This window comes from Mus pahari, chromosome 5 (genome assembly GCF_900095145.1).
Source record: "Mus pahari chromosome 5, PAHARI_EIJ_v1.1, whole genome shotgun sequence".
Classification (NCBI taxonomy): Eukaryota; Metazoa; Chordata; class Mammalia; order Rodentia; family Muridae; genus Mus; species Mus pahari.
The window spans coordinates 3668561-3681363 of record NC_034594.1 but is presented as its reverse complement, the minus strand read 5'-3'; positions in this window follow the sequence as shown (position 1 = coordinate 3681363).

Sequence of the window (12803 nt, the reverse complement as noted above, 5' to 3'; positions counted from 1 at the left end):
TTTGGTTGTGATTTCCTGTAATTCTTTAAGGGATTTTTGTGTTTCCTCTTTAAGGTCTTCTACCTGTTTCTGTTTAGCAGTGTTTTCCTGTAATTCTTTGAGGGATTTTTGTGCTTCCTCTTTAAGGACTTCTACCTGTTTAGCAGTGTTCTGCTGCATTTTTTTAGAGAGTTATTAATGCCCTTCATAAAAATCCTCTACCAGCATCATGAGATATGATTATAAATCTGAATCATTTTTGGGGGGGTGTTTTGGGGTATTTTGGACTTTCTGTGGTGGGAGTACTGCGTTCTGATGATGCCAAGTGGTCTTGGTTTCTGTTAGTAAGTTTCTTATGTTTGCCTTTTGGCATCTGGTAATCTCTGGTGTTAGATGTTCTAGCTGTCTCTGGCTGGAGCATGTTCCTCCTGTGATTCTTTTAGCCTCTGTCAGCACTCCTGGGAGTCCAACTCTCTCTTGAGTCCCAGTGATCAGAGCACTGTCTGCAGGCAAGCTCTCCTCTTGCAGGGAAGGTACACAGAGGTCTGGTGCTCAGATCTGCCTCCTGGCTGAAGATGAAGGCCGGAAGGGACCCTGTCCAAGAAGCTCGGTTGCTTCTGTGGCCCATGTGCTCTCCTGTGTGGACTGGTCTCTAAGAGACCCGGCATACAAGATGGCACTATCACCTGAGTCCCGGGGTAAAAGCTCTCTCTGGAGGCCGAGTCTCCTTAGTGATCCTAAGATCCTGGGTGTGCTAGGGTGCCTGCAGCATTGAGAGTCATCTGGGGACCATGGGACTGTCTGCCAAGTTCATGCCCAATGTGGCCCAGGGCTATAGATAGGAATTTAATTTAACTTTTCACATGATATATTTTGTTCATATTTTACTTTTATGGGAAATATTAAAAATGGAATGTGCCAACTCTCTGCAGGGTCAGACCATGTTCCCATGCTCCTGCTGCCACCAACTCTCTGGACCTAGCCCCTGCAGTATCTGGCTCACTTGTCCCAAGATTCACTGGCTCTTCCTCAGCCATAAACCCATGTAGCTGGTGATCCTACATTCCTGTAAATAAATGGAACAGCCAGCCATGTGGTTGCATATTACAAGACCCAGTAACCCAGTAGATTCAAGACTCTTAACACTTAATTAACCAATCAGATTTATGTATCAATAATACCACAATTTTCAAGATACCAGTACAATAATTTCAGAGTCAACTGATAATGATAAACGCTTTATCCCAAAATTTCTAACCTTGTGAAAGCATAGCTACTTGTGGCATTTTGCTTGCACACATCAGCAACCCTCTTCCTTCTCCTGCTATCCTGAGAAGCTCTCTGTCTCTGCAACTCTTACCTCTGCCTCCCCTTCCCTGTCCAATCACAGGCCTCCCATTGCCATAATGCATTTGTACAGGGAAAATCCCTCAATATTTTACCATCATCAACTATTCTGAGATTCTCCTCAACTCTCTATACACTCACTCTTATTCTCTCCTTCCTTTTCTCTCCATCTCAAAAAACAAACAACCAACCTAACAGGGGACCGTAACAAAACAAAAATCAAGCAAATATAAACTTAAAAAACAAAACAAAACAAACCTGAAAGTCAATAAGTTAAAAATACCAAAACAAAACAATATAGACTTGAAAGAAAGAAAGAAAGAAAGAAAGAAAGAAAGAAAGAAAGAAAGAAAGAAAGGAGGGAGGGAGGGAGGGAGGGAGGGAGAGGTTGGAATCCAGTTTGTGTTGGGCAGGTATTAGTCCTGCCCCTGAGTGTTGATGATATTCCCAGTGATGTTCCTTTGGAGATAACTGATTTGCTCTTCCCAATCTGGTATCAATTGAAATTTGCTTATTGGTTAAGAGTGACTTTGTGTTCACTCCCCTTCTTTGTGCTTGGATTCTGCCTGGTTTGAACCTATGCAGGTTTGTGTATGCTGCCACATTTTCTGTGAGTTCACATATGCATTGGTCTTGTTATCCTGGAAGGCGCTTGTAGTGTCTTCTTTGGAGTCATCCACCATCTCTAGTTCTTAAAATCTTCCAGTCTCCTCTTCCTTATAGGTCCTAGAGTCTAAAAAAAGGAGCTTAGAAAAGACATCCCACTGATAGATGAGCGAACCAAAGTCTCCCATTCTTTGTACATTGTCTAGTTGTGGGTCTCTGTCAGTACCCATCTGCTTCAAAAACCTTCTGACGAGGGTGAAATGACGTTCTTCTCTGTGAATAGAATAAATAAGTCATTTTATAACTACATTACTTTAGTAGGTTTACTAGAGGCCCATGTCCTATCTAGTCTCAGGTGCTTGGCCAATTTACCACTATTTTGTTTGACAATATAATTTTTTAATACTTTGCCATGTTAATGCATTTTAACATTTTTTCAACTTTGGAAATGTTTTTGATAAGCATAAAATCTTTCCACTTATATTTACTTTAAATTAAACTCTAATTTTTCTTGGAAGAACAATGTAGTAAGAATACTGACATGTAATCCAATAATCCAATTGGATAGGTTTTACTTTCCATGTAGAGCAAAAAAATATCTGTGTAAGGAAAATGTACACTATTTCTCTTCAAGGGTTTTATTTTTATAACAGGGAGTCTGGACAACATTCCTTTAAAATAAGGATGCTATACATTTATGTGCTGTAGTATTCTTTTCCTATTTCAAGCACAATGTGTGAAATTCATTTCTAAAAAATTAAATATTGAAAGATTTTCATAGCAATTCTAACTTCAGTGATTGTTTACCTCACTACTATTTTAAAGTTAAAAAGGGTTACTGCTTCTGTGATGGAATGCCATGACCAAAAGCAACTTGTTGGTGAAACAGCTTATTTCACATATATATTCTGAACCATAGTCCACTGGGGGAGCCTAAGAAGGATCTCAATCAAGACAGGAATCCAACAGCAGGAGCTAATGCAAGGCCATGGAGGGATGCTGTTTAATGACTTGCACTTCAAGTCTTCCTTTTGAAAAATATTTTTTAACTGGTTATTTTGTCTATTTACATTTCAAATGGTACCCCTTCCCAGTTTCCTCTCCAAGAATCCCCAATCCCACCCCTCCTCCCCCTGCCTCCACAAGGGTGCTACCCCACCCATACATCCACTCCTGCTGCACCACCCTAACATTCCCCTACACTGAGGCATCAAGCCTTCATAGGGCCAAGGGCCTCCCCTCCCTTTGATGTCCGACAAGACCGTCCTCTGCTACATATGCAGCTGGAGCCATGTGTCCCATCATATGTACTCTTTTGTTGTTGGTTTAGTCCCTGGGAGCTCTGGGGGTGGGGAGGGGTCTGGTTGTTTGATATTGTTGTTCTTCATATGGGGTTGCAAACCCCTTCAACTCCTTCAGTCCTTTAATTTCTTCATTGAAGTCCCCTGCTCAGTCTGATCGTTGATGGTTGGAGGCAAACATCTGCATCTGTATCCTTAAGGCTCTGGCCAAGCCTCTCAGGGGACATCCATATCAGGTTCCTTTAAGCAAGCACTTTTTAGCATCAGAAATAGTCTCTGGGTTTGGTGGCTTCATATGGGGTAGAGTAGCCAACAGAAAGTCCCAGATGCCAGGAAAGCAAGAGGCTTCCAGGACCCAATGGGCATGACATTAGCTGAAATACCCAACAAAGGGGAAAGAGAACCTGTAGAGATCATATCCAGAGGTTAGGCACAACCCCTGGTTGAGGGATGGGTCTACCCACCCTTCTCAACATTTTAACCCAGAATTGCTCCTATCTAAAGGAAATACAGGGACAAAGAGTATAACAGAGACTGAAGGAAAGGCCATCTTCAGGTCTTTCTTATCCTGATTTCTTCCATTGTCCACCACCACCAGTTCATAAGTGTCCCCTCCTACAATGGGTTGGGATCTTCCCCATCAATCACTAATTATAAACATGCCCAATTCTGCCTGCAGCCTGATCTGATAGCCGTATTTCCTCACTTGGGGTTTCCTCCTCTCTGATGACTCTAGCTTCTGTAGTTGGCATAAAACTAGCCAGCACAGCTACATTGCTGCTTTATAATCTTTTTAAAAATTTCCCTTACATCCAAGCTAATGCAATCGATTGCTTAAGAAGTGTTTTCAGCCAGAGCTTTAAGTATTTGATATGAAAACTCCGAGGTACTAATATATAGTATTAGAAAGGGTATTTCTTTTCATTTTTAGAACTGTTATTTTTGAGTTCTTTACTTATATTTACATTTAAGTATTAGTTAAATAACAGGAAAGAATAATTTATTGTATTAGGTCGAAAGGATCTTTGGGTTTTTATAAGTCTACTGGCATGTGTATTTTATATGACAGACATTCCACAGTATTGGGAATGCATTTTTATTATTTCCCAGGCACAGACTGTATTTCACATTCTCGTATGAAGTGATCAAGTGTGTTGATCATCTATGATAGTATTATCAATTTCCATGGAATGATAAGATGTTTCTACCAATGTATAAAAATAGCTAAAATTAAGAAAGGCTGCTAAAGAATAAAATTATATCTATTTCAGGAGCACTTCTATTTCTGGGAATTTGTGGATTCAGGGAGTTAAGACCAGAAGAAAATGATTTAAGCACTTCACAAAAATGAAAAAAGAGTCAAGTACCCATCAAATCCAGTCAATCCTCTCAAATGAAGTAACACCCCCCAAAATCACTTCTATAAAGGAGAATGTGATCAATACAAAAGTTTCCAAAGAGAATCATACTCTAAAGTATATGGCTGTAAAACCTGCCACATCTAGTGATTTTCTAAGACAGTTGGAGTCCACCTGATACAGCCTTATTTATGGCATCATCGTCTCCTCTGCTATGATCTTCGCCACAGAGAGCCTGCAAGCATATTTTTGATATTGACAATAATTATATATATATATATATATATATATATATATATTCTAAGAGATAAGATGACATAGTTCTTTTGCCTTTTGCTACAGTTACTTTGGCAAACTATCATGCTACCATACCTGAACTTCCTATTTAAAAGCACTTTACTAAACTATGACTAAAGAAACAAATAAAGATATCATAAGAGTGCAGCATTTTCTCTATGCTCTTAAACATTGCAGATTTCTTTTACTTCTTCTGGTTATTGTATTCATTCCATGTGTTAAATCCACAGTTTATTCTCTAACAGGCAACTTTATCCTTATTCTTTCCATCTCCTTTCACAAATAAGGTTTTTGGGGTGATCCTAATTTTTTATTGATTGATATTTTCATATATGCATATAATGTGTCATGATCAAGTCTGACCACATTCCCTCCCCTTTAATTCTTCCCCTGTCACCCACACCACTATGTCCTGCCAGTGCTACGTGATGCTGACCAGTGAGTAGGGCTATCTGCTGAATCATGGGTAACTTCTCAAGGGGCAGCATCCATAAGAAATACTGACTCTCCTTCTCCTAGAAGTCATCAATTGCTAATGTTCCCTCATCCCAATATTCTTATCCTTCAGTATCAGTGGTTTTTCTCTGAAAACTCCTACAAGTCTAGGCTTTGCTCATGATGCTGACGTCCCATTCAGTCTGAGGAAATACATTTATAATTATCAGTTTGAAGTTCAGTGTTTTGCTAGCATATACCCTGATGTTGCTGTAGCCTTTTTCCCCGTGGCTCCTTTATAGGCATATAAGCACTATTAAGTGTTGACAATCAACTAAAGGGCTTCTAATACAGTCTCAGAGTCAATAGCAATAATAATGGATAAATAGAATATCAGAGGTTAGGTTGTAGAACCTAAGGGTTAATAGGCATCCATCTGTGGAATTTTTCTAAATCATGTCATCCGTTTTTGTAATATAGTACATCAAACTTTTATTTCACCATTTTAGCTATTCCAAACATATAAGGCACTGGCATTTACAAAGTTGTGTAAGCATTAACATTACACAGTTCTACAATGAGTTTTAGCAACTTTAGTTTCTCTGTGCATGGTGTGAGTGTAGTGTATGTACAAGACTGTGTATAGGCATATCCATCCATGTGTCTGAGCAGAAGCCAGAAGAGGGCCTTTGGAAATCTTACTTTATTATTCTCTGTCTTATTTACTTGAGACAGGAACATTCACTGAACCTGGAGCTAGGCTAGGAGGCAACGAACCCCAGTGACTCTGCTGTCTGTGGCCATAGCAATTCTGGGCTTGCAGATATGTGCAGCCACAGCAGGTTTTTATGCAGGTGCTGGGATTTGAACTCAAGTCCTCATGCATGCACTGAGGTACCTTAACCCACTGGGCCATCTCCGCAGCACTACAGGACATGTCATATCATGCCGACCAGAAACTGGTTAAACAGTCTTTCTTCTCTCACCTCTCCATTTCCTGGCTATCATTTATTTGCTTGATCTCTCTAATTGTATTTTTCTGAATATTTCATAGGAATACAGTCATGAAGTTTTGGGCCTTTTGTGTCTGACTTCTTTTAGCATATATCTTCAAGGCTCATCCATGTTAGGTCTATATCAGTACTTCATTTCTTTTGCGACTTATTAATATTCCATAATAGGGATATGCCTCATTTTACCACTTCATTAGCTAATAGAAATTTGGACTATATCCATTTTGGAACATAAATATTACTTTAAAATATCTTTCATCACCACCATGGCCACATGTTTTTGATTTTCTCTGGTTGTAATCTAGGAGTAAAATTATGGGCCATATGGAAATTGTCATTTAACATAACTTTTTGAGGACCTACCAATCTTCTTTCACAACAATTACATTATTTACAAGGTGAGTGGCAATCCACAAAGTGTCCAGCACCTTTATATATTCATCAATAGTTATTTTCCTTTACAAAATATAGTCATCTTGGAGGCTGTAAAGTGATACATAATTGTGGCTTGTGTTTGTATTCTTTTAATGACAAATGTCACTCTCTGACCATCTTGTGCTTATTGATTACCTGTGTGTCTTTCTTCGGGGATTTAAAATTTTAGTGAGGTAGGATTTATTTGTTTGTTTTTACTATTGTTTTTTTTATAATGGTTGATATTTGTAAGTCTTTATGTAGTCATGAGGCTTTTAACAGACACATGATTTCCAGATATTTTCTTCTCTAGCTGCAATATGGCTTCTGGTAGTCTCCTGTGATGCACAAAATATTTAAATTGTAATGAAATCTAATTTATCCCTTTTTCCCCTTGCTTTTGCATTACAATAAGCAAATCCAAATTCAAGGTCATTGTGAAGGTTTGCCTCTTCATTTTTGTCAATGGATTTTGTAGTTTTAGATTCATTCATCGCCTTTTCCTCCAGGATTTTTCCTCTGTTAATAGGACCTGTGTGAGGAGCATCATGTAGAATTTTCCTTTAGATATCTCAGTCACTGCTATATGTACGGTCACACGACTGCTTTTCCACCCTGACAGAGTTCTGTATTAAATAATGGTGAGTCCTTTGTGCTGGGTTTCAGGGAGATGACAAACAGGTCAAAACAGATACCTACAAGTATCTGGTCTGCTCTTGCAAATGACAAATTCACACATGGGTTGTGAACTGTCACATTCAAGATTATTGAACCAGAGGAAGGGAAGCTAAGTCAGTGGAGATGTAAAACGACAAAAAGACTTCAGTTAACAGTTGTTCTTTTCTTAATGCAAATTGATATTAGATTGGAATAAGTATTCCAATAATGTTGGTTTGCATAGCTTTTCCATGTTCTCCAACATTTCTACGACACGGTGTACTTTTGATATTTCCTCCTCTATCATTTTTGGAGGAGATGAACCATTATTGCTAACTTTTCCTTGTGTATGAAATTCATATGATTAAAATAGAAAACATTGCAGGGTTCTTAATTCTTGCTCTCATAGGTGACCTGTGTAGGTGGACCTGTGTGAGTTTGCTATCAGTCTTGATTACATACTGAGTTCAAAGACAACCAGTACTATATAGAGAGACCATGTCTTGAAAATTGAGAGAGAACATTACTTATATTTTAATTGTGTATACTATAAGAACTGCTCTAAAGATAAATAGAGGTCATGAATAAGATAGTGCCTCAAACTTGGCCTCAGTTTATAATGCTTTTGAAAATAGGTCAAATACCAAGGGTCTAGATTAGCTAACAAGGGCCTGAAAATAAATTTCTGTTTTTGCTAACAAAGATTTGTTGGAACACACCTACACCATTCAGGTATAGTCAGTGTTTGTCTTTGAAGTTCCAGGTAGAACTGAGCAATTCCAATAAAGCTGAAAATAATTATTATCTTGGGTCTTTATAGAAAATGTCTTCTGACTCCCAAATTAATGTATTGCTGTTGAATTTTCCAAAGAGAGATTACTGAGTTCCTGTTATATACAGAAACATACATGTTATTTTGATCATCTTGACTTAAAAAAAAAAAAACAAATACTATGAATTCTTATTTGGCAACAAGTCTCTTAATAAGATATGGAAATATTGATAAGTTCCCTTTCCAGTTGACTGTTCCACATCCCATACCTCCTCCCCACACTCCTGTCTCCATGTGGTTGCCCCCACCCCCTACTTCACCTGACCTCTAAACTCCCTGGGGCATCCAGTCTCTTGAGGGTTAGGTGCATCATCTCTGAATGAATACATACCTGGAAGTCCTCTACTGTATGTGTGTTGGGGTCCTCATATCAGCTGATGTGTGCTGTCTGTTTGGTGGTCCAGTGTTTGATTGATCTTGGGGGGTCCAGATTAATTGAGACTGTTGGTTCTCCTACAGGACTGCCCTTCTCCTCAGCCTCTTTCAGCCTTCCCTAATTCAACAACAGGGGTCAGCTGCTTCTGTACATTGGTTGGGTGCAAATATCTGCATCTGGTTCTTTCAGCTGCTTGTTGGGTCTTTCGGAGGGTATTCATGATAGGTCCCTTCTTGTGAGCAATCTGTCAATCCTGCTGTGGCTGATTCCGTGTCTTCACCTGGTGACCATCTAATGTGGGAAGTAGCAGCAAATCTGGCTGAGGAGGGAGATTTAGAGGCACCAAGAGTCATTTCAGGAACAACAGATGTAATGCCACTGGTGCCCAGCTAAGATACAGTTTGTTCAATCATCGACTCAATAGAGCAACCGTCTGATTAAAGCTCACCTTCACATAAAAGTCAGAATCACAGACTACAAAGAACTAAAAAGAGAAGCCTCGAGTGAAGGGTTATAAGGAGCAGTGCTTTGGGGACACACAGAGATGGTAATGTTGGAGACAATAGAAGCTAAACTTAATTTGAAGTTTGTCCTAGTTAAATCAACAAAATATTCACTTCTAATCAGTGTTACATGTCCTTTTGTCTTTCTCCAGTATTTTCAAATTTGTTTAAGACAGGGAGTATGATATAATCTTCTGGAGCTTCTCGTACCATCTTACAGTGTAGCCAGGTACATTTTGTGATTAATAAGAGTAAAAATGAGATCTTTAACGTCCCAACTTTATGCATAACTTTTTTTTTCTATATTGCCACATTGCAAAGGCCACAGAAACAGAATTTCCTTCTATGACACCTAATACCAAACCAGGCATCCTAGAGTGGAGCAACTACTATCAACTAAATTTTCCTCTGAAAGATTTATAAGCCACTAGAAAATTAAAATCTTTTTGAAGAAACAAATATAGTATTAGACATAAATATTTCACAAATATGCTAGAAGTAGACAAAATCTAGACTATTAAGCCAGTGTTCCACTTAACTTAATTGGGTCTGTAAAAACTTGACAGAAACCAGCTTCAACTTATGATGTTGTTTGCTGTAGTTACCAAATTGTGTATACTTTTATATCTGATAATTTCAATATTGCTATTATAAAATGTGGGGAAAAGATAAGAACAGGAATTTTTATTAATATAATTCTCTCACTATATTCTTTAATAGGATGCATTTAGTTGCCATGGGTCTGAGTCCTCACAAGTCAATTTAAAATGCATAAGAATGTCAGAGGCATAGACTTTCAGAAGCACAAAGGATATTTTGAGTATTCTAATTTTGTTTTCTTTAGATGAGGTTCTAACAAACACAGCATGGATTTATTGACTTAAAGCCATCCAGATTTAGTAACTATTTCAAGTGGAACATGTGTGCTAATGAACATACACACACAGAGAGAGACATACAGACACACATCCTTATATGCAATCAAAATAGAAAAGTAAAATGCACTTTGGAGAAGTAGCCTTCCAGGGGTTCATGAAATTTTAACATACACCTAAGCAAGAGGCTATGGGTAATGTAGAAGTGCTATAGTTTATTTCTCTGCTTGCAAAATCTTGCTTTCTCTTAACCAGCAGCATCACCCAGCATCAGTGCTTTCTAATTACAATTAATTTCTTGATGCTGCTCCTTATAGATAGGGCAATATTACCACAAATAGCTTTTGCCAATTTCCCCATCATTCATTTGTAAACTTTCTGTTCTCTGCCCTCCTCCTGTGACTAAATCAAACTTGCAATGTCCTGCTGGGTGATTCTCTTCCATCTTGCATTGGAAAGCGCTCTTCCTCCTGCAGCCCAACATGCAATTAAAAATCCAAACTGCTAATAAACAGCATGGATTCCTAGGCTGGAAAGCAGGCCATCTGTGCAGCAAACACCTGAGCGTGAAGAGTGGAGCCTTGTCCTATTGATTTAAAAGCTGACTATAGATGGGAAGCCTGTGGAATATCCTCTCACCCAACACACTCAGATGCTGATTAACTCCAGCCCCACTAAACTGCCTTACAGATGTTACCTCTTAGGCTTCTCTTCAGTCTTTCTCCCCTTTAGTGTTTTTAAGCTTGGAGTTCCAGATGTGACAAACAGAAATATGGAATATCCCATGTTACAAACACACTTAAGCTAAACAGTTTTTTTATTGTTTTCCTAGAATTTAGGCCAGCATCTTACCCCTGTATATGCCAGACTACTTATGCACAGATGCCTAGAAGCTCTCTCTGAAAATAATATGGTCTTTCCTATTCCTTAATATAAAGTTTTCATACAGTTGAAGAAAAGAGTCCAGTCACTGAATATCCTGTAAACATTACCTCAGGAACTGGCATGGAAATTTCCATGGTTAGTGGATTGGGTAGGCTGCCCGTAAGCAAACATTTTAAAGAAGTCTGCTACCAAACACTTCATTCCTTGTAATCCATAGAGTTCCTAATAGCTTCTACTCTTCCTTTGTAGCAAGAAATGGGTGTGGCAATGTTTCAATAATACATCATTTACAAAAAGAAGTGTTGGGCTAGATTTGGTCCACAGGTTACAATCTCTGACAGTTGAATTAGATCCAAGTCTTGGTCCTATGACATTAATTTTACCTTGCTCAAAAATCAAATACAACCCACAGCAACACCTATACCCCGAAATCTGTCAAAATAACAAGATTGTTGCAGGGTAGTGGTTCTCAGCCAGTAGGTCCTGACCCTTTGGGGGTCAAACAACCCTTTCACAGGGGTCAAATATCAGATATTCTGTGTATCAGATATTTACATTATGATTCTTAACAGTAGAAAAATTATAGTTATGAAGTAGCAACCAATAATTTTATGTTTGGGGTCAACACAACATGAGGAACTGTATTAAAGGGTCACAGCATTAGGAAAATTTAGAACTAACATTCTAGGGAATGGAAATCAAACTGTTCAACATTTAATATCCCTGTTGAAGGGATAGTCAAATTATAACTTTAAATAAACAACAGAAATATTTAGAAGTAAAATGGGAAATAGGGGCTGGCAATTCAAAGGTGGAAATTTTAAACAGGAGAAACAAGACTGAAGGGGGGGGGGGAGGCGTATTGTTACACAAAGGCCGCTGAAAGGCAGCCGGAGAACAGGATATGGCTGGAAGAACCAAGAGTGAGGAAGCAAGTCCTTTCCATGACTCCCTGCTGAGCGGGTACAGGATCAGAGCTGTGTCAAAGTGGATACAGGGAAAGTGGATGTGGCACACAAGAGGAAGGACAAATAGAGCCAAGAACAAAGAAGGAAATAAATGGAGTGGTGTCTAGATCTTTGGCAGGATGGGTGGAAAATAGAAGCAGAGAGATTAGTTGTGTTTATGATCGCCCGCCAGCGCTACTCGTTTACAATAAGAAGGTTAAGGCCAAGACCATGGGTGTACCTGATGATGACAGAGAAGGCATTTTTTACAGTAAGTGTGGTTTGCTGCCCCCAGGGTTTCGTTAGTGAGGAAGGATGCAGGCATACATTTAAAATCAACCATGCATGTGACAGCCAATGATGTTTTTCCATCATTGAAACAAAGGCTAAATTTGAGACAGAGAGAAACAAAAGCAAATTGAGTGGAAAAATTACTTTATTAAGTACATTTCTTTCTTCCCTTTTCATAGGCTTTAAAGCCAGAATAAGCCTGACACAATAATATCTGTGGAGCTGACTGAAATGAAGGAAAGCAGTAACTGTCATTAGATATCCCCATTGCAATAGGCATAGACTACATACACAAAAGTCTGGAAATAAAGAACCAATGCTGAACTAAAGCAAAATGTGTTCTGAGAGCTCAGTGAGGGTCTGTTGGAAACCTAAGAGTCAGACTTTGGAAATGACCAATAGTCTCATATAGGTAAAATTGCAATATTGCTAAGTTAAGGTTCTCCCCAAGTTAGAATACAAATTTAAAAGCCATGGTTGCTTGAATGGAAATGCCTCCCATAGGCTCATGTGCTTGAACCCTTGGTAATCATTTGGTGGGAAGGTTTGGGAAGGATTAAGGAGTGAATCCTTGTGGGAAGGGGTATGTCACTGAAGGTGAGCTTTGAAATTTCTAAAGCCCATGACATTCCTAGTTAGCTCTCCCTCTCCCTCTCCCTCTCCCTCTCCCTCTCCCTCTCCCTCTCC